The sequence below is a fragment of the Podarcis melisellensis genome (assembly GCF_964234715.1).
Source record: "Podarcis melisellensis genome assembly, contig: HAP1_SCAFFOLD_229, whole genome shotgun sequence".
Taxonomy (NCBI): Eukaryota; Metazoa; Chordata; class Lepidosauria; order Squamata; family Lacertidae; genus Podarcis; species Podarcis melisellensis.
The window spans coordinates 85083-102500 of NW_028112977.1; the positions used below are offsets into that span (position 1 = coordinate 85083).

At 47.8% G+C, this 17418-nt stretch overlaps 1 long non-coding RNA gene across 4 annotated transcripts; it reads left to right on the plus strand.

Moving 5' to 3' along the window:
* The first annotated feature begins 4595 nt into the window (after positions 1–4595).
* LOC309362427 lies at positions 4596–13634 on the plus strand. 4 transcript variants are annotated; one of them, XR_014164958.1, is made up of 4 exons: positions 4596–4705; positions 10680–10926; positions 12160–12348; positions 13571–13634. It is a non-coding gene; the product is annotated as an uncharacterized lncRNA (long non-coding RNA). The 4 variants fall into 4 exon arrangements; XR_014164959.1 differs by having other exon boundaries at positions 12163–12348; XR_014164960.1 differs by having other exon boundaries at positions 10713–10926.
* Positions 13635–17418: the final 3784 nt, after the last annotated feature.

A 17418-nucleotide genomic window follows, 5' to 3' on the forward strand; every position in this document is an offset into this window, starting at 1 on the left:
AACCTGGCCCTTTGTTTAGAAGCGTCAGGGGGCAGGCAGCGGAGGCAGGCAGGCAGGCAGGGAGCGAGGACGTTCCCCGCCTGCCTGCCTGCCTGCCTCTCCCCCCCGCCCCCCCAGCCAGCTCCCTGCCTCTCTAATTCACTGGGCATTCAAGTATTTGCTTGCAAATTTATTCTCTTTTTTAATTAAAAAAGTTTCTTCCTCCTTCTCCTCCTTCTCCTCCTCCCCCTTTTCAGAGCAGGAATTCAGACCTAAGAAATATCAATAATGTCCATTATTTCCCCAAGAAGGGAAAGAGGGGTCCACGTCCAAGCAGAACTATAATATTTCCAGCCCAGATTGCAGTGGAAGAAAGAATCAAGTGGGAAAGGAGCCAGCAGACGACTAAGTGGAAGAAATGTGCTTTCCCCCGTTTCTCTTTTGTGAAGCCCTTTCCCCAGAATCATATAATGGTGCAACTAGCTGGAAGGGACCCCAAGGGTCATCCAGTCCGACCCGCTGCAAGGCAGGAATCTGCGAAGGAACCACAAGGAGACTGCATTTAATAAAAAGTGGAGGAATTGGGATCTGGAGGAATTAGCTGTTACAAAACAACTGCTTAAAGTTCAGGTACAGTTTCCAATACATTAAGGGCGGCCTGAGGGGGAAAGCAATGGAGATTTGCACTTTATTTTATATAAATAATAAATTTATTATTATTATTATCATCACAGCCAGTTACTCTGGTGTTGCTGCAGCCAAGGGGAGCTTCCCCGCCCCAATTCCGATAAATAAAAATACTATACTGTTAAGGCTGTAGCCATTACTGGAATAGACCTCAATAGGAAAATAAACAGTGCCCTCATGTGGCCATTACTGGAATAGAAATGGATAGGAAAATAAACAGTGCCCTCGTGTGGACATTACTGGAATAGAAATGGATAGGAAAATAAACAGTGACCCCGTGTGGCCAATACTGGAATAGACATAGATAGGAAAATAAAAAGTGACCCCGTGTGGACATTACTCCTGCCGGAGGAAGTGGGACTTACAGGACATCTCTCCAGGCTGTTTTAAGGATGATCCGGAGAAAGGGCCAGAGCAGCTGCAAGACTCCAGGACCAGCCAAGCCCCAAAAGGCATCAGGCCGAGAGAACCAAGGGAGGCAGCGCAAACGCCCATCAGACGCCTTCTAGAGAAAGAGACAGGCTTCAGGGTTAACCACAAAGTTCATTTGTTTGGCATCCGCATTTGATGAAATATGCGGTTGAGCAGTGTCAGAAACTCAAGATCTATAAGCCCATTTTCATAGTTTTAGATGCCCCAAACGGACATGATTTACGTTGGAGCAGAGGTAGATAGGACTACAATCTTAGTTTGTTTTTAAAGGGAACAGCTGTAACCTCAGTGGCTTTGCCTGCAGAACAGCACATGCTCCATCTCCGGCTTCTCCAGGCTCGAAACTCTGGCAAACTGCTGCCAGTCAGTGTTGACATTACTAAGCTAGATGGAGTAGTGGGTCCGACTCCAGATAAGGCAGCTTCCCCGGTTCCCATTTATGCTCCAGATCTGGGCGTGAGGCTTGCTGTCCCGTTCAGTGGGGCGAGGGTGGTTCTTTGCACATCTGGAAGACGACTGTGTCACCTCCCACCACCTTCTTGAAGGTGCTTTTACAGCTCAGGGAAAAGGGCAGGCACATCCTGAATTAGCATCCTGAATGAAGGGAGAGGGAATTCCCCTTGCAGCCCAAGGCTTGTTTGAGGCCACCACAAAAGAGCTGATCTTCAGCTTGAAACCAGGACTTGCTCTTCCTCCAGCTGCCAATGCCACCCAGGGAACCTGTGTGAATATCAAGCCTGGGTTGTGTCCAGGAACCTGGGAGGATTTCTTTCCCGTGTGTGCATGTTTCCGCCTTTAAATCAACAGGTCATGCAAGTTTCCAGCTCTTAAGGCTATCGAGATTAGCCTGGCCATCTCAGAAAAAGATGGTACCTGGTTAAAGCAATGGTTCATCTGAAGAAATTCAGTTTTCCAGACATTGCTTTGTCACCTTTAGAAACGGAAAAAGGAGACAAACCTCACCAACAGGGGGGAAGCCAGGAGGTGCCAATCAAATAAATAAAAACACTTTACTGTATTTTTACTGTACTGTACTGTGCTGGTTAGGGGGGTCGGTGTGATATATCAGGACTGGGGTTGTTTAAAAATGTTCTTAAGTGTTAGATGTCAATTTCAATTTCTATTTTTTCCCTTTTCCCTTTATGCCTGCAGATGAGTTTTCCTCCACCTCCTCTTCTCCCTTCGTCAGGCGAAGTTTCTTCCTCCTCCTCCTCCCCCTTTTCAGAGCAGGAATTCAGACCTAAGAAATATCAATAATGTCCATTATTTTCCCCAGAAGGGAAAGAGGGGTCCACGTCCAAGCAGAACTATAATATTTCCAGCCCAGATTGCAGTGGAAGAAAGAATCAAGTGGGAAAGGAGCCAGCAGACGACTAAGTGGAAGAAATGTGCTTTCCCCGTTTCTTCTTTCTGAAGCCCTTTCCCAAGAATCATATCAATTTTTTTATTTATTATTATTATTATTATTATTATTATTATTATGGTGTATCTAGCTGGAAGGGAGCCCAAGGGTCATCCAGTCCGACCCGCCGCAAGGCAGGAATCTGGGAAGGAACCACAAGGCTTGATTTCATCATCATCATCATAAGTGGAGGAATTAGCTGGTTACAAAACCAAGCCGTGATTCATCTGAACAATACACTGTTCAGGTACAGTTTTCAATACAGTTTTCAAGGCGACCTGAGGGGGAAAGCAATGGAGATCTGCACTTTTATTTTATATAAATAATAAATAATAATAATAATAATAATAATAATAATCACAGCCAGTTCCTCTGGAGTTGCTTCTCTCCCAATTCGAAATAAAAATACTATACTGTTAAGGCTTAGGGGGGAAGAGGCCGTGTTTCCTTGGGTGGGTGTGATTTATAATAATAATAATAATAATAATTTAACAGTTAATGATAATGATAATTTAATACTCTTTCCCAGCCACCAACATAGTATTTAAAACACGATAAAACATAATATACTACAAACTTTTATAATTTTTATAAGAATAACCATTGTAATAATGATAAGAATTGAAAAAGGAAGGATAATCCTCCTTTATTCCCCTTTCCCAGCCACTCCAAACAGAATATTAAAAGCGCGACAAAACACACTGTATTGCAAACTTCCCCAAGGCTTTTCTAATAATAAAAATAAAAATAATTTTAAAAGGACTGCTAATAATCCTTTCTTGCATTAAAAAGGCGCCCAAACTGCGTGGGAAAGAGCTGAGGAGAAGCAGCTGGGAGGAGAAAAAAGAGCGGGAAAGGGCTGGCCCCGCCCACCGCCCGGCCTGGGATTGGCCCAAAGGCCCACCTATCGCCGACGATGACCCTCAACCGACATGGCGGCGGTGGCGCATCTGCTGCCCTTTCTTCCCCCCTCCTTCCAGGCCCTTTGCCCTCGTCCAAAATGGCCGCCCTAGGAACCCCCTCCTTCGACGCACGCGCCCAGCAGGCTCAGCAGCAGTAAACTCGGCAGCGATAGGTCGGCCTTTGGGCCAATCCCGGGTCGGGATGTGGGCGGGGCCGTGCCTGGGGCGCGTGTTCTCCTCAGCGGCTCCTTCGCCATTTTCTCGAGGGAAGCGCCTGAGGGGAAGAATAAGGAAGGATTATCGCCATTGCTTTCTAAATTATTCTTCTTCTTCTTATTAGAAAAGGCTGAGGGAAGTTTGTCATATATCCCCTTTTGTCGAATTATCTCATATTCTGTCGGGGAAGAAACGAGGATTCTCCTTCATTTTCAAATTGTTACCAGTATTATAATGGTATTCTTATAAAAGGGTGAGGGGAAATTGTCGTTTTATCGTTTATTAAAATACTCTTGGTGACTGGGAAGGAGTAATACATTATTATTAGCATTCATTTTATTATTGTTATTATAAAAGGGTGAGGGAAGTTTGTAGTGTCTGATGTTTTGTCGGTTAAAAAAAAAAGATTCTGTTGGTGGCTGGGAAATAGGAATACATTGTTAATATCATTATCATCCTTAACAGGATAGTATTTGAATGATTTCAATGGGGGGGAGAAGCAACTCCAGAGGAACTGGCTGTGATAATGAGAATAATTTGTTCTTGATATAAAATAAAGTGCAGATCTCCATTGCTTTCCCCCTCAGGCCGCCTTGAATGTCTTGGAAACGGCTTGAAGCGGTGCTTTTGTAAGCAGCTAATTCCTCCAGATCCCAATTCCTCCACTTATTGTTAATATTATTATTATGAAATGAACCCTTGTGGTTCCTTGGCAGATTCCTGCCTTGCGGCGGGTCGGACTGGATGACCCTTGGGCTCCCTTCCAGCTAGATGCACCATTATGTGCTTCAGAAAGAAGAAACAAGAACAAGCAAGAAAAAATAAAGAAGAAAAACACATTTCTTCCAGTTAGTCCCTATGATGGCTCCCAGGGAAGGGAGGCCCTTTCCCACTTGAATCTTTCTTCCATTGGAATCTGGGCTAGACATCTATGTTTGCTTTGAGGTGGACCCCTCTTTCCCTTCTTGGGAAAATGACATTATTGATATTTCTTAGGTCTGCTCTGCTGAATTCCTGTTCTGAAAAGGAGGAGGAGGAAACTTCTCGTGATGAAGGGAGAAGAGAAGATGGAGGAAAAGTCATGAAGGTAAAAGGGAAAAAATAGAAATACCTATAAACACATAACATATAAGAACATTTAAAAAAAAAACCCCACTCCTGATATATTACACCCACCGAAGTGGGGCTTGGCCTCATCCCCCGTAACCACCACAGTACAGTACAGTAAAAATATAGTAAAATAATTTTATTTATTTGATTGGGGTAGGCTAGAGCCTCCTGGCTTCTCCCATGCTGGTGAGGTATGTCTCCTTTTTCCTGTTCTTGTTAGGCTATCAAAAGGTGACAAAGCAATGGGTTGGAAACTTAATTTATTCAGATGAACCATTGCTTCAACCAGGTAATTACTGAAGGCACCGATTTTTCATCTATCAATTTATCCACGTAATCCAACCAGAGATCCAAAGGTGGTACACTTGCACGTTAAATCTTAAGATAAATGTTTTGGAAGAGGCATAAATTAAAAAAGAGAATTAATTTGCAAGCAAGCCCAGTGAATTAGAGAGGCAGAGCTGACTGGTTTGTCTAATGGAGCATCCAAAACCCAGTTTGGGTCTAGAAGACCCCAGCTTTCAGGGACAACCCTTTAGTGGCCAGCACTAAAAGCCGTTTGAGTAATTCAGATCAATAAAGTAGGAATATTTAATATTTACAAACCAGCAACTTCACTCCAGTTTGGGACACTTGCATCAGCTTGCAATGTTAAGAGAGGTGCTCTCAAGAAAAGCACTTTCTACCTGTATGAGTCTTAAGAGTAGGCTCATGGCTTTTCCTTTGCCTGGATGTTAGCATATCTGCAATCAGACCGAGAACTTCAGGCAGGACAAAAGGGGATGGCAAGGGGGGCTTCCTGGCGGAAGCGAACTTGCAGCTGCAGAAGGGTGGATTCCTGCCTTGTAGCAGGTTGGACTGGATCACCCTTGGGCTCCCTTCCCGATATATACTCACCCACTCACCCACCATCATATGATTCTTTGGAAAGTGCTTCAGAATACAGTTTTGGGGTGTGTTTGTGCGTGTCAGCCCTTAAAAATCAACGGTGCAAAGATTTAAGACTCCCCCCCACTATGCACCTAGGCTGGGAGCCCCAATGGCAGGAGCCTAAGTGGGCTGAGCCCCTGCAGCAGGGGCCAAAACCAAAAGCCAGTTGAGTTATTTACATTCACAAATACTGGCACGGATGTTTGCGTTTTGGAAATTTGCAGCAGTTTGTAATGTTAAGAGAGGTGTTTTAAAGAAAACCACTTTATACCCTTATGAGCGTTCCCTTAGAGCAGGCTCATGGTTGTTTCCTTTTCTGGAGCTATAAATGTTCTTAGCAGATGTACAATCCCTCCGAAGGCTTCAGGCCTCCTTCTGACTGTTGAAATGCTCCTGGGGAGACTGTAAGCAGCACCTCCTCCGCTCCCAGTCAGGAAAAGGGGATGGCAAGGGGTGCTTCATGGCGCAAGTTGCAGCTGCGGTTTAAAGTGCCTGAAAAGTGCCATTTCATAGGGCAAGACTGACGGCACAAGCAAGGCTGGTGGATGTTCTCCTGCATATTCCTGCCTTGCAGTGGGCTGGGCTGGATGACCTTTGGGGTCCCTTCCAGATATAGATAGATATAAATGCAGCATCATAGGATTCTTTGGAATGTGCTTCAGAAAGAAGAATCAGAAATAGCATTCCTTCAAGTTAGTTGTATGATGATGAGAAAGTTGCCTCACTTTAGGCTGTGACACCTAACAGTTCAATGCTTCCACCTTTTGGTACTGTGAGCACCAAGGTTGCAGGGGGGTCTCCATAAGGGACACCTGCATATTCCTAAGAGCTGCAAAGTGTCACACAAAAAAGAACCAGAAAAACATACCTCCTGGTTAGTTGTGCAATGGCCATCCGCTTTCCCTTGCCAGCCAGCTACTTCATTCTGTCTTGCATAGCAGTACGAACGATGGGTGCCTGTTTCATACTCCTACTCTTTCAGTTCATCTGAAAGAAATCAGGCCCACAGGTTTGCTGTGTTCCTTAATGTCAGATTTTGTGGATCTATTATCACCCATATGTTTCGTGCATAAGCCTACTTAGGCATGGAAAAGGAAAGGGTGGGGGAAAACGAGGATTCCTGAAGTGAGTGGGCTTCCCTGCACACACTTCTGGGCAGAAGGGGGAGATGGAGAGAACGCTCCACCTTCTCCCCCCTAATCTGTCTTCCCTCCCTGATCATGGCGGACAAGGTCCCACCTTCAGCGCCTGCCCGGAAGAGGAGCAGCACCATACAGAGAACGGTAGGAGCCAAATTGTCCAGGGATCTTCTGGGTATGAAGGGTTGAGGGTTTTCTTCACCAACACCAGTGTGCAGTGCATACACAACTGTAGAAACGAGTCAGAATAAACAGGCTTCCAAAAAAGTATAGTCTTTATACCCCAAATGCCCTAATTCCCCTAACCCCAGGGTCAGGAAGTCATTTTTGTTTTTGGACTGCCCTGCAATGCACACCTGAGGTCACAGGTGCAGAGAAATCTCTTTATGAGATGTTTTCCCTGATGAAAATGGTACCTCTAGACAGGTGCACAAGAACCTGGACAATTTGGGGTTGGAGTAAAGAAGAACACAGAAAGTCTAGTTTTTAACATGGGTCAAAGGTCTGAAAGAAGGGACACGGGTGGCGCTGTGGGTTAAACCACTGAGCCTAGGACTTGCCGATCAGAAGGTTGGCGGTTCGAATCTGCGCGACGGGGTGAGCTCCCTTTGCAGGGTCCCTGCTCCTGCCAACCTAGCAACCTGAAAGCACGTGCAAGTAGATAAATAGGTACCGCTCTGGCAGGAAGGTAAACAGGGTTTCCGTGCGCTGCTCTGGTTCGCCAGAAGTGGCTTAGTCATGCTGGGCACAAGACCCGGAAGCTGTACGCTGGCCAATAAAGTGAGATGCGCACCGCAACCCCAGAGTCTGCCATGACTGGACCTAATGGGGGTCACTTTACTTTTGACAAAGGTCAGAAGTTGTAAGTCTGCTGTTGTAAGTCTAGGGGTTGGGGTTTAGGTCATTGATAGGGTCGGTGTTAGGCTTTGGGGTCAGGATCAGGGTCTCCCCCTGACTGTTGAAATGCTCCGTGGGAGGATGTAAGGTTGCAGGATTGTTCCCCATAAGGGACTCCTGCGATGCAGCGGGTTGGACTGGATGACCCTTGGGGTCCCTTCCAGAAGTTTATATACCATCATCATTCTTTGGAAAGGGCTTCAGAAAGAGAAATAGCGTTCCTTAAAGTTAGTTGCAGCCTAACACAGGAAAGTCGCCTCGCTTCCTGTGAGCTCCCTTATTCTTCCTTGCACATTAATTTGAGCTTGGCAGATCCTGTGCCAGTTCTTCTGCAATAATTCACCCCCCCCCCCTTGTTTCTCAGGCTGTATGGGGCGTGCTGAATTCCTGCTCCCAAAAAGGGGAAGGGGAAGCTTCGCCTGACGGAGGGAGGGAGAAGAGGGAATCTTCTGAGACCAGGTGCCAGGGCCCTCCTGCTGCTGTCTTGTGGGGCGAGAGGGGCAAAGGGGATCTTTGGGCACAAGATCCAAACGGCTCCTTTAACCAAACACCTGATTACCCAGCAGCGTGGCAGCCAAAGGAAAGAGAAGAAAAAGAGGCAAGGCAGCTAACAGACATCTCCATGGAGTTGCAAAAGGCAGGTACATCTGCCTAAGTCCACTTCCATCCACTGGAAAAGCTTAGAAGCAAGGAGCCAAGGGAACGGTGGGAAATACCTAGCTATCTCTCTAAATCGGTAAGACTGCGCAGTCCCCACACTTCCACAAGGCCTGGTCCTTCCCAGAAGTGCATCCTGACTTCTCCAAAGGTGGATTTCAGCTCAAACAGCTGTTTGAAAAGTCTCTTTTCCTCTCCTCACACCAGTAGCCCTGGCAACCTCCCAGAGAACAGTCTCTATTATTCGATGGTCAGGGAGATTGCACTTTCCCACGTTCTCTCCAAAAATGGAAACCTTTGCATTTGGTAATCTCTTAATGCAGTTTTGGGGGGTGGTTGTGTGTGTCAGCCCTTAAAAATAAACTCTGCAAAGATTTAAGACCCCCCCCCACTATGCATATAGGCTGGGAGCCCCAATGGCAGGAGCCTAAGTGGGCTGAGCCCCTGCAGCAGGGGCCAAAACCAAAAGCCAGTTGAGTTATTTACATTCACAAATACTGGCACGGATGTATGCGTTTTGGAAATTTGCAGCAGTTTGTAATGTTAAGAGAGGTGTTCTAAAGAAAACCACTTTATACCCTTATGAGCGTTCCCTTAGAGCAGGCTCATGGTGGTTTTCTTTTCTGGAGGTATAAATGTTCTTAGCAGATGTACAATCCCCCCGAAGGCTTCAGGCCTCCTCCTGACTGTTGAAATGCTCCTGGGGAGACTGTAAGCAGCACCTCCTCCGCTCCCAGTCAGGAAAAGGGGATGGCAAGGGGTGCTTCATGGCGCAACTTGCGGCTGCCATTTAAAGTGCCTGAAAAGTGCCCTTTCATAGGACAACACTGACAGCACAAGCAAGGCGGGTGGATGTTCTCCTGCATATTCCTGCCTTGCAGTGGGCTGGGCTGGATGACCTTTGGGGTCCCTTCCAGATATAGATAGATATAAATGCAGCATCATAGGATTCTTTGGAATGTGCTTCAGAAAGAAGAAACACTCCTTTAAGTTACGGGATGTAGGTGGTGCTGTTGGTTAAACCACAGAGCCTAGGACTTGACGATCAGAAGGTCAGTGGTTTGAATCCCCATGACGGGGTGAGCTCCCTTTGCAGGGTCCCTGCTACTGCCAACCTAGCAGTACAAAAGCACGTCAAAGTGCAAGTAGATTAATAGGTACCACTCCTATTTCCCTGACCCTAACCCTGCAACAGGGCCCAAAAACCCCTATACATATGGAGCATTATGTGATTCTTTGGAATGTGCTTTAGAAAGAAGAAACATTCCTTTAAGTTAGGGGACGCAGGTGGCGCAGTGGGTTAAACCACAGAGCCTAGGACTTGCCGATCAGAAGGTCGGAGGTTCGAATCCCTGTGACGGGGTGAGCTCCCGTTGCTCAGTCCCTGCTTCTGCCAACCTACAACTTGAAAGCATGTCAGAGTGCAAGTAGATTAAAAGATACCGCTCAGGCAGGAAGGTAAACGGCGTTTCCGTGTGCTGCTTTGGTTTGCCAGAGGCGGTTTACTCCTCCTGGCCACATGATCCGGAAGCTGTATGCAGGCTCCATCGGCCAGTAAAGCGAGATGAGCGCCGCAACCCCAGAGTCGGCCACGACTGGACCTAATGGTCAGGGGTTTCTTTACCTTTACCTTTGAAAAGCTCAGAAGTTGTAAATCAGCTGTTGTAAGTCTAGCGGTTGGGGGTTGGGTCATTATTAGGGTCAGGGTTAGGGAGAGGCTTGGGGTTAGGCTTAGCGGTCAGGGTCAGGGTCTCCCGCTGTTGAAATGCTCCCTGGGAGGATGTAAGCAGCACTTCCTCTGTTTCCAGTCAAGAATAGTGGATGGCCATGTTGACTTCATGGCTGAACTTGCAGCTGCAGGAGAGGTGTGCCATTTAAGAGAGCAACATTTGCTGCACAACCAAGGTTGTGGGATTGTTCCCCATAAGGAACTCCTGCATGTTCCTGCAATGAAGCAGGTTAGACTGGATGACCCTTGGGGCCCTTCCAGAGGTTTATATACCATCATTATTCTTTGGAAAGGGCTTCAGAAAGAAGAAAGAGAAATAGCGTTCCTTAAAGTTAGTTGTATGATGGGAAAGTCGCCTCACTTTCTGTGAGCTCCCTTATTCTTCATTGCACGTTAATTGGAGCTTGGCAGATCCTGTGCCTGTTTTTACACTGACCCCTCTTGCAGTTCTTGTGGAAAAAGTCTGCCCTACTGTTATTTCTTAGGTCTCTATGGGTTGTGCTGAATTTCTGCTCCCAAAAAGGGGGAGACGGAAGGGGGAAGTTTTGCCGGACAGAGGGAGGGAGAAGAGGGGATCTTTTGAGACAAGATACAAACAGCTCCTTTAACCAAACTTCTGATTCGCCCAGCAGCGTGGCAGCCAAAGCAAAGAGAAGAAAAAGAGGCAAGGCAGCTAACAGACATCTCCATGCAGTTGCAAAAGGTGGGTTGCCTCCATGGGCTCTGCTTTATTCCTTAATGTTGAATGCTACATCTGCCTAAGTCCACTGCCATCCACCGGAAAAGCTTCTTAGCAGCAAGGAGCCAAGGGAACGGTGGGAAATACCTAGCTATCTCTCTAAATCAGTAAGACCGCACAGTCCGTACACCTCCACAAGGCCTGGTCCTTTCCAGAGTTGCAGCCTGCCTTCTCCAAAGTTGGATTTCTGCTGAAACAGCTGTTTGAAAAGTCTCTTTTCCTCTCCTCACACCAGTAGCCCCGGCAACCTCCCAGAGAACAGTCTCTAGTCCTCAATGGTCAGGGAGATTTCGTTTTCCCACGGTCTCTCCAAAAATGGAAAACTTAGCAATTCGCAATGTCTTAATACAGTTTTGGGGGGTGTTAGCCCTTAAAAATAAACTGTGCAAAGATTTAAGTCTGTCTCCCGCTATGCATATAGGCTGGGAGGCTCAATGGCAGGAGACTAAGTGGGCTGAGCCCCTGCAACAGGCGCCAAAACCGAAAGCCAGTGGAATCATTTACATCGAGAAATACTGGTACATTGACAAATACTGGCATGTATATGCGTTTTGGAAATTTGCAGCAGTTTGTAAGAGAGGTGTTCTAAAGAAAAAAACTTTATACACTCATGAGCATTCTCTTAGAGCAGGATCATTCCACCACCCCTTTTTCTGAAGGTATAAATGTTCTTAGCAGATGAACAATCCCTCTGAAGGCTTCAGGCCTCCTCCTGACTGTTGAAATGCTCCTGGGGAGACTGTAAGCAGCACCTCCTCCGCTCCCAGTCAGGAAAAGGGGATGGCGAGGTGTGCTTCATGGCGCAACTTGCAGCTGCAGTTTAAAGTGCCTGAAAAGTGCCATTTCATAGGGCAAGACTGACAGCACAAGAAAGGCTGTCCAAGGTTGCAGGATTGTTCCCCGTAAGGGACTCCTGCATGTTTCTGCGATGCAGCGGGTTGTGCTGGGTGACCCCTGGGGTCCCTTCCAGAGGTTTATATACCATCATTATTATTTGGAAAGGGCTTCGGAAAGAAAGAATGTTCCTTAAAGTTAGTTGTATGATGGGAAAGTAGCCTCACCTCCTGTGAGCTCCCTTATTCTTCCTTGCACGTTAATTTGAGCTTGGTGCCTCTTTTTACATGGACCCCTCTTTCAGTTCTTCTAGAAAAAGTCTGCCCCCCCTCCCGTTATTTCTCAGGTCTCTATGGGCCATGCTGAATTCCTGATCCCAAAAAGGGGGAGGAGAAGGAAGGGGGCAGTTTTGCATGACAAAGGGAGGGAGAAGAGTGGAGAGGGGGAAGGGATCTTTTGAGACAAGTCCCAAACAGCTCGTTTAACCAAACACCTGATTTGCCTAGCAGCGTGGCAGCGAAAGGAAAGAGAAGAAAAAGAGGCAAGGCAGCAGTGGTAAAGGATGGGTTGCCTGTATGGGCTCTTTAATGTTGAATGCTACATCTGCCTATGTCCACTTCCATCCACCGGAAAAGCTTTTTAGCAGCAAGGAGCAAAGGGAACGGTGGGAAATGCCTAGCTATCGCTCTATATTGGTAAGACCGCACAGTTCCTACATTTCCACAAGGCCTGGTACTTTTCAGAGGTGTAGCCTGACTTCAAAGGTGGATTTCAGCTCAAACAGCTGTTTGAAAAGCCTCTTTTCCTCTCCTCACACCCGTACCCGTACCCCTGGCAGCCTCTCAGAGAACAGTCTCTATTCCTCGATGGTCAGGGACATTGGATTTTCCCACGTCTCCAGATATTGAAACCCTAGCATTTACTAATCTCTTAATGCAGTTTTGGGGTGTGTTTGTGTGTGTCAGCCCTTAAAAATCAACGGTGCAAAGATTTAAGACTCGCCCCCCCCCCGCTATGCACCTAGGCTGGGAGCCCCAATGGCAGGAGCCTAAGTGGGCTGAGCCCCTGCAGCAGGGGCCAAAACCAAAAGCCAGTTGAATCATTTACATTCACAAATACTGGCACGGATGTATGCGTTTTGGAAATTTGCAGCAGTTTGTAATGTTAAGAGAGGTGTTCTAAAGAAAACCACTTTATACCCTTATGAGCGTTCCCTTAGAGCAGGCTCATGGTTGTTTCCTTTTCTGGAGGTATAAATGTTCTTAGCAGATGTACAATCCCCCCGAAGGCTTCAGGCCTCCTCCTGACTGTTGAAATGCTCCTGGGGAGACTGTAAGCAGCACCTCCTCCGCTCCCAGTCAGGAAAAAGGGGGTGGCAAGGGGTGCTTCATGGCGCAAGTTGCAGCTGCGGTTTAAAGTGCCTGAAAAGTGCCATTTCATAGGGCAAGACTGACGGCACAAGCAAGGCTGGTGGATGTTCTCCTGCATATTCCTGCCTTGCAGTGGGCTGGGCTGGATGACCTTTGGGGTCCCTTCCAGATATAGATAGATATAAATGCAGCATCATAGGATTCTTTGGAATGTGCTTCAGAAAGAAGAAACAAGTTTGTGGAATAAACAATGCAGTACAAACTGTGTGCCTCTTTTATACTCCTACTCTTTCAGTTCATCTGAAAGAAATGGCCCACTGATAAATTCTCTGTGCTTCGTTCCTTCATGTCAGATTTTGTGGATCTATTATCACACACATGTTTTGGGCACAAGTCTACTTATGTACAGTAAACAAAAGGGTGGGGAAAAACGAGGGTTCCTGAAGTGAGTGGGCTTCCCTGTGCATATTTCCAGGCAGAAGGGGGAGATGGAGAGAACGCTCTGCCTTCTCCCCCCTAATCTGTCTTCCCTCCCTAATCATGACAGACAAGGCCTTCATCCCACCTTCAGCGCCTGCCTGGAAGAGGAGCAGCACCCATTCGGAGAACGGTAGGAGCCAAATTGTCTTGGGATCCTCTGGGTTTGAGGGGGTGAGCATTGGGTTGGGACCCCTATTTCCTGAAGCAGTGCGCTTGCACCAGGATTGGTCTGCAGTTTCCTTCACCAACACCACTGTCAGAATAAACAGGCTTCCCAAAAATTCTAGTCTTCATCCCCCAACCCTAATTCCCCTAAGCCCTGGGTCCGGAATACAGTTTTGTTTTGGGATGCTCTGCAATGCACACTTGCCCATGTTCTGAGGCTGCAGCTGGGGGGAAATCTCTTTATGAGATGGCTTCCCTAATGAAATTCCTAATTCTAGCCAGATTCACAATAAGCTGGACAATTTGGAGCTTGAGTAAAGGTGGCCACGGAAAGTAGTTTTTAACTAGGGGTCAAAGGTCAGAAGATAGGGATGTGGTTGGCCCTGTGAGTTAAACCACAGAGTCTAGGACTTTCCAATCAGAAGGTTGGCGGTTCAAATCCCTGCAACGGGGTGAGCTCTCATTGCTCGGTCCCTACTTCTGTCAACCTAGCATTTTTAAAGTGTTTTTGTGCGCTGCTCTGGTTTGCCAGAAGCCTCTTACGTGACCCGGAAGCTGTACGCTGGCTCCTTCTGTTAACAAAGTGAGGTGCACCGTGGAACCCCAAAGTCTGTACACGACTGGACCTAATGATCAGGGGTCCCTTTACCTTTGACAAAGGTCAGAAGCTGTAAGTCTAGCATCATTGTTAGGGATGGGTTCAGGGAGAGGAATGGGGTTAGGCTTAGGCGTCAGGGTCTCCCCCTGAGTGTTGAAATGTTCCCAGGGAGGATGTAAGCAGCACTTCCTCTGTTTCCAGACCAGAATAGTGGATGGCCATGTTGGCTTCATGGCTGAACTTGCAGATGCAGGAGAGGTGTGCCATTTAAGAGAACAACATTTGCTGTAAAACCAAGGTTGCAGGGGCTGCTGCATGTTCCTGTGATGCAGCGGGTTGGACTGTATGACCCTTGGGGTCCCTCCAAGAGGTTTATATCCCATCATTCTTTGGAAAGGGCTTCAGAAAGAAGACAGGGAAATAGCGTTAAATGTTCTTAGCAGATTTACATTCCCCCCGAAGGCTTCAGGCCTCCTCCTGACTGTTGAAATGCTCCTGGGGAGACTGTAAGCAGCACCTCCTTCGCTCCCAGTCAGGAAAAGGGGATGGCAAGGGGTGCTTCATGGCGCAAGTTGCAGCTGCAGTTTAAAGTGCCTGAAAAGTGCCATTTCATAGGGCAAGACTGACGGCACAAGCAAGGCTGGTGGATGTTCTCCTGCATATTCTTACCTTGCAGTGGGCTGTGCTGGATGACCTTTGGAGTCCATTCCAGATATATATGCAATATCATAGGATTCTTTGGAATGTGCTTCAGAAAGAATGAAAATAGCATTCCTTTAAGTTGTATGATGGCAAAGTTGCCTCACTTTAGGCTGTGACACATAACAGTTCAATGCTACCACCTGTCAGGGGCTCAGGAGCAGAGGCACAGGAGAGGGAGGAAATGGAGAGCGAGGGGGAGGAATCCGAGGGGAGCGTAGGCGATGACAGTGGTCCGAGGAATTCCCTGAGTCTCTCCAGTGAATTGGAAGATTCACAGAAGGGGGCGCCGATGGCCAGGGCAAGGGGGGTGCCAAGGGGGATACCCCAGAAGGAAGGGGCCAGTGGGGACTCCGAGAGCAGCAGTTGGAAATCAGGACCAGCTTCCCCACCAGAGTGCAGTGGGGGGGAGGAGTCCCAGGCATCGGGACCAGTGTTCCCACCACCAGCGAGAGGAGATGAGTCAGGATTGACCACGCCTCAATCGGAGAGCGCGGAAACGGTCAAGAGGAAGGTTGCCGGCTGGGTGCTCGCGCCAAGTTCAAATGTACAGGCGAGCGGCACAGCAGGTAGCCCCGATAGGGAACCAGGTCCTAAAGCCCGCCGGAAGGAGGGACAAGAGTCAGGGGGGTCAGCGTCAGAAGAGTCCAGAAAGGAGGAGACCCTGGGGGGCAGAAGGACCCAGAGGAGGAAAGAACAACGGAAGAGGTGGAGTAAGGCTAGAGTCTTAAACTGGTGTACAGGGGGCGGAGACTCAGACGGAGCTTCGCCGGTCTAGGTTCTAGACGTAGAGCTGCACGCTGCGGCTTGTAAATGGAAACTGAACTTCAATAAACTTTTGTACATTACCACCGGCTGGCGTTGGTCCTCTGTGAGCTGGGACCTAGAGGCAGCTCTGAAACCACCTGTCGGTACTGTGAGCACTAAGGTTGCAGGGGAATCTCCATAAGGGAAGCCTGCATATTTCTAAGAGCTAGAAAGTCACACAATGAAGAAACGGGAAAACATATCTCCCAGTTGTATGATGGTGAATAACTTCCCCTTCCCAGTTTGCTACTTTATTGTGGCTGTTTTATACTACTAGTCTTTCAGTTCATTTGAAAGAAATTGGACTCACTGATATTTTTATGTATGGGCCTTGCTTTGTTCCTGAATGTCAAATTTTGTGGACTTATTTTCACGCATATGTTTCGTGCATAAGCCTACTTAGGCATGGAAAGGGAGTGGGTGGGGGAAACGAGGATTCCTGAAGTGAGCTGGCTTCCCTGTGCACACTTCCAGGCAGAAGGGGGAGATAGAGAGAACGCTCTGCCTTCTCCCCCCTAATCTGTCTTCCATCCCTAATCATGACAGACAAGGCCTTCATCCCACCTTCAGCACCTGCCCGGAAGAGGGTTAGGGGTTGGGGTTAGGGTTTAGGGTTTTAAGGTTAAGGGTTAAGGCGTTAAGGGTTAGGGGTTAGGGTTGTTAGGGTTAGGGGTGGGGTTACGGTTTAGGGGGTTGGGGTTCGGGGTCAGGGTTAGGGGTTGGAGTTTGGGGTTAGGGGGTTAGGGTTAGAGGGGTTGAGGGTTAGGGTTAAGGGTTTGGGGTTAGGGTTAGGGGTTAGGTTAGGGGTTGTTAGGGTTTAGGGTCAGGGTTAGGGGTTAGGGTTTGGTTTGGGGTTTTGGGTTGGGGTTGGGGTTAGGGGTTAGGGTAAGGGTAGGGTTGGGGTTAGGGTAAGGGTAGGGTTGGGGTTAGGGTTTTAGGGTGAGGGGGTTAGGGTGAGGGGGTTAGGGTTTTAGGGTTAGGGTTTTAGGGTTAGGGGTTAGGGTTGGGTTAGGGGTTAGGGTTGGGTTAGGGATAGGGTTGTTAGGGTTAGGGTTGTTAGGGTTAGGGGTTAGGGTTGGGTTAGGGGTTTAGGGTTAGGGTTGGGTTAGGGTTAGGGTTGGGTTACGGTTTAGGGTTGGGTAGGGTTGGGGTAGGGTAGGGTTAGGGTTTAGCGTTAGGATTAGGGTTGGGGTTGGGTTAGGGTTGTTAGGGTTAGGGTTGTTAGGGTTAAGGGTTCGGGGTGGGGTTAGGGTTAGGGGGTTAGGGTTTTAGGGTTTTAGGGTTACAGGGTTAGGGTTAGAGGGTTAGGGTTAGAGGGTTAGGGGTTAAGGGTTAGGGGTTAAGGGTTTGGGGTTAGGGTTTTAGGGTTAGGGTTTAGGGTTAGGGTTAGGGTTTAGGTTAGGGTTTACGGTTAGGGTTTACGGTTAGGGTTTAGGTTAGGGTTAGGGTTTAGGTTAGGGTTAGGGTTTAGGTTAGGGTTAGGGTTTAGGTTAGGGTGTTAGGGTTAGGGTGTTAGGGTTAGGGTAGGGTTTAGGGTTAGGTTTAGGGTTTTGGGGTTGGGGGTTAGGGGTTGGGTTTAGGGGTAGGGTGTTAGGGTTAGGGGGTTAGGGTTGGGTTTAGGGTTAGGGGTTAGGGTGAAGGGTTTG